The sequence below is a fragment of the Mustela nivalis genome (assembly GCF_964662115.1).
Source record: "Mustela nivalis genome assembly, chromosome: 2".
Lineage (NCBI taxonomy): Eukaryota > Metazoa > Chordata > Mammalia > Carnivora > Mustelidae > Mustela > Mustela nivalis.
In genome coordinates, this window is record NC_139021.1 from 7,014,887 (window position 1) to 7,019,751 (window position 4,865).

Consider the following 4,865-nt stretch of genomic DNA (forward strand, 5'->3'; position numbering starts at 1 on the left):
TGAAAACATGATCATGTCTGATGTCAGAAATTCTGGCATAATTGGTTGAAGCCATGGCCTGGCATCCAGATTGTTTTAAAGTTTCCCTAGCTGATTTTAATGTACAATCAAGTTTGGAAGCCATGTTTCTCAAGCTTAAATTTGCATCAGGATCATCTGGGCATCTGCTTGAACTGAAGGTTCTGATTCCATAGTCCTGGGGTCAGCCTGAGAGTCCTTAATTTCTACTAGGCTGCTAATGCAGCTGGTTTGAAGACCACACTCTGAGCTTCAGGGCTGCAGATTAGAGCATCCTTCAACCTGGACTATAGCCCCTGTCCTTGCTTGCTCAGTGAACAAATTCACGACTCAGCTTAAATGTGCCATGCATCTCAAAGAACTTCTTAACTCTGTATTCTATTTTTGTGCCCTCCATAGACCTGAGCACTCCCTTCTATGTGCCCTGATTTGATGGCACAGCCCTTGGTCCTCTCTCTTCCTGGCCACTGAGCCTCGGAAATCCAGACGAGCTTCCTTCCGTGTCTCCTGTGTAGCTACTGCTCATAACCACTTCTTGATGGAATGTCTGTGGCTCACCTGATCCACTTACCCAGTTTTATTTCTCTTATAACTGTTACTTTTATTTGTTTATTTATATTTTCTTTAACTGCTCTGTGCACATGACCTGGCTCATGATATATGCTCAGTATAAACATTTGTTGAATGAATGAATATGTGCTACACCGTTCTCGATGTAAGGTGGTATCTAACCATGGATGATCAGGCACTTGGAATTTACTGGGCTGGGGGAGATAGGAGAGAGTAGTTGGGGTGGCAAATTAACCAACGCATTAGAATCTAGGCCCACCCGAGCATTTTGAGAACTGGCTACTTAGTGCCTGGCACATAGAGACACTTAGTACACCTTAAAAATCATTCTACTGATCTTGAATAATTTTTCTCTGCTTCAGAATAAGGTTCCATTGGTTTTTAAGCCTCGGGTTCACCATATGCACATTACTACACCCACTCATCATTCATCTATCTACGCATTCACCCACCCACCCACCCATATGCATATTTTGGCAAATGTTCAGAAATAAAGGTTTTTTGTTTGTTTGTTTAAATTACTCAAGGGAGTCCGCTAATGTTCCTTGTTTCATAGTTAAATCCAGAGAAAAAAATGTATAAAAGAAACATCCCTCTCTTAGCCAGATAAAAAAATATAAGTTCCAAGATCAATCAGAAAAACATGCCTTAAAGGTCAAAGACACAGAAACAATGCCAGGTCTACTTCCCCATCAGCCTTAGCATGAAGATGCATAATCTTCTTCGTTTGTTAGGAACCAGAGTCACTCAGAAGTGAAATGCCTTGCTCGGGTGGGAACTCAGGTTGGAGTTTCCCTGTGCTGCATGGGAGGGGCAGGAAATCAGAGGAAGGAACGAGTACTAACTCCCCAGGGGCAGAGTAGGGCCCTGCTGAGAGATAATATTGACGAGATGGTTCTACAGAGACCTGCCAAAAATAAGAACAGAGGTGATAGAGATGGACAAGGCTTAGCCAGACAATCATTTTGTATTGCTCACTGGTCCAAAATTGTTCCCTGAGATGTGCTTTCCAGCTATTTGTCCAGATTTCTATGATCTTAACAGATTGCTCCTGGGTAGAAAATAGCTTGACTTCCCCAAGCTCTGACAACCCTTAATTCGTCCTCGTTAATTCTTTTGTAGCCTGTGTAGATTCCAGAGGGAAACACACTTATCCAGCTGTCTGGTTCAGTGGCTGATTTCCTCAGCATTGCCCAGGAAGCTATACTCAAGGAATCTTAATGCATAGAATGGCTGGAGGCAGACACATTTGCTTCTCATGGGTGCTCAGCCTTTGGAAAACAGCAAAGCCATGCTGAAGATGTCTCCAAGGAATGGCCAGTGCACGTGGTTTTACCCAGCGAGGCTGGCAGTCCGTGGACCAGGGATGGTAAAGGCAGATGTGAGCCTTGTAGGGGTAGACGGTTCTGCAGCAACCAGCGATGTGAGGCAGGTGCTGCCCTACCTCCATTCCATCCCCCTCCACCCAACCGTAGACATCTTTATATATTCCCTAAGATCTTCATTTTATTTTTTAAAAAGATTTTATTTATTTATCTGACAGAATGAGATCACAAACAGGCAGAGAGGCAGGTAAAGAGAGAGAGGGAAGCAGGTTTCCCCGTGAGTAGAGAGTCCAACATGAGGCTCGATCCCAGGACCCTGAGATCATGACCTGAGCCGAGGGGAGGGGCTTAACCCACTGAGCCATGCAGGGGCCCCAAGATCTTCATTTTAAAAAGTTGCCCACTTGATCATTTTGACGCCTGAGACAGAGAAACAGAAAGTTTGCCCTTGCTCTATCACTAACCAGTGTCCAAGCTTGGTTAAGACCCTTTCCTGCTCTGTCCAGCTGTGGGCTCCTTTCCACCATGAGAAGGGCCATAGAGGAGAGGCAGCGGGGACCTAGAAGAGTGATGGCAAGAACAGACTGCATTCACATAGTGTGGCTCCTTAGGAGCGTAGGTGACGTCTGGGATTTTCTCAACCTCCCTTTTCCCATCTGCACAATGAGGATCTCCATCACAGCCACTTCATAAGGTTGGTGCAAAGATTAAATGCATCAATATGTGTAAAGTGCTTAGAACAATGCCTAGCACATGGAAAGCGCCATGCAAACACTCGCTATTTTTAAGAATAGAGGATTCCTATTCAAGTAACTTTCCTCCTAGATTTAAAGAAATGAGTCCTCACCTTAGTGAATATTTTTGGTTGCCTACTCAGCATTCATTTCCCTATTTTCTCTTTCCCAAAAGTCCCTAAATATCCTCTGGAGAAACACCCTCAAACTTCCTCCCACGTGACAATGAAGCAGCTCTAGACCACATAGACCCTACTCCAACAACAGGGCAGTAGTTCATTTGACAAATCTATTTAAAATAAGTCACAGAAAGAAAAAAGAAAAACTTTGGCCAAAGCATTCTGGGTGAACTTGAAACAACCCTTCCCTCCACCTTTTATAGAATTGTTTCTCATTCACTTTATGAAATGTGCCACATCAGAAAAGACCCTTCCATTCCTGCCAGCAACTTCGCTTTGTTACGCTTTCAAAATGTCAAAAAAACACACGGATCACATGGAGCCCTGGGTGTTACATGTAAACAATGAACCATGGAACACTGCATCAAAAACTAATAATGTACTGTATGGTGAGTAATGTAACAAAATAAAAGAAAGAAAGAAGAAAAGAAAGAGAGAGAGAGGTAGGAAGCAAGGAGAAATCTTTAAAAAAAAAAGAAAAAAAAACCCAACCCACAACTACATGAAACCAAAATCTGGACACACAGGGTTTCTTGAGGACATAATCATGATTGCTCTCATTCATAAAGCACCTACAAATGGAGTGCATATCCATTTACTGATTTTATTCTTACAATAACATTCAAGGGTCCCACCTTTAGGAGAACAAACTGTGCCTCTGGATGATAGCCTGAGATACCTAGAAGCTTAGCAGCCCGTCTCGCTGGAGAGCAGTGGTATAGACATCATCTGCAGTTGTGACTTTGGACCCAGTAGAGTGCTCCCCCCTTTTGCTGAAACACTTTCTTCTTTGAATTCCCAGGAAACCCGTGCTCTTCTGGTTCTCCTCCTCACCATGACACTCCCTCTCTAGCCCTTTGCTCAATCCTGCTTCCTTTTCCAATCTCTACAGTTGACGGCCAAGGACTGTGTTGCCTGTCTTCTCCATGTGCACTCTCTCACTGGATGAGCCCACCAAGTCCCATGGCTTTGCGTGCTGTCTACTTGCTGGCAGACGTCTTTATTGTCAGTATTCTCATTAGAGTGTAAATTTCAAGACAGCAAGACTTCAATCATTCTACAAATCTATCTGCAGAGTCTAAAACAGTGCCTGGATTTAATTTACTTTGGATATATCTCACCAGAAGTGAGACAATGAGATTGCTGGATGATATGATAGTTCTATTTTTAGCTTTTTGAGGAATCTCTAGACCATTTTACACAATGGCTACTCCAATTTACATTCTCACCAATAATGTCCAAGTGTTTCCTCCTTTATTTTACATCCTCACCGATGTTTAATCTTTTGTCTTTTTGGCAATAGCCATATAAATATAAACATATTTTCATATATATAAGAAATCTGCTCAGCCTTAAAAAAGAAGAAAATCCTGTCAATTTCAATAATGTGGAGAATGTCATACTAATGAGATAAGCTAGACACAGAAAGACAAATCTTGCATGATCTCTTTCATATGTGGACTCTTCAAACCTAGAACTCATTAAAGCAGAGAGTAAAATAGTAATTTCCAGGGTCTAGAGCTGGGGGGAAATTGAGAGGTAGGTGTTGGTCAAAAGCATTCAATAAATGTGGGAAGATAAATGTATGCAGAATTAAAAATACAGAGCTTTTCTTCCAAAATACTTTGTTTCTGACATGTAAGGTGTTGAACAAGGCTTCTCAACCACAGCACAGTTTCCATTTGGGGCTGGCTAGTTCTCTTTTTGCAGGGACCTGACCTCTGTACTACAGAATGTTTAACAGCAAACCTAGCCTCTACCTGCTAGATGCTGTAGAAACCCCCACATGTGACAATGAAACTTCTCTCCAGCTATTACCGAATAGCTTCAGGAGTGCAAAATCACTGCTGATTGACAACCACTGGGGCAGTGGAAAGATCTGTTTACTGTCAACAAAAGTTCAAGGTCCCAGTTTCAGGTATGCGCTGTGTTCATTACCTTTCTGAGCCTCTGCTTCCACATCTGTAAGTAAGGGGTTCTCACACTTACCCAATAATGCAGTTGTAAGGATTACATGCTTAGTGCATCCTGAGATAGTC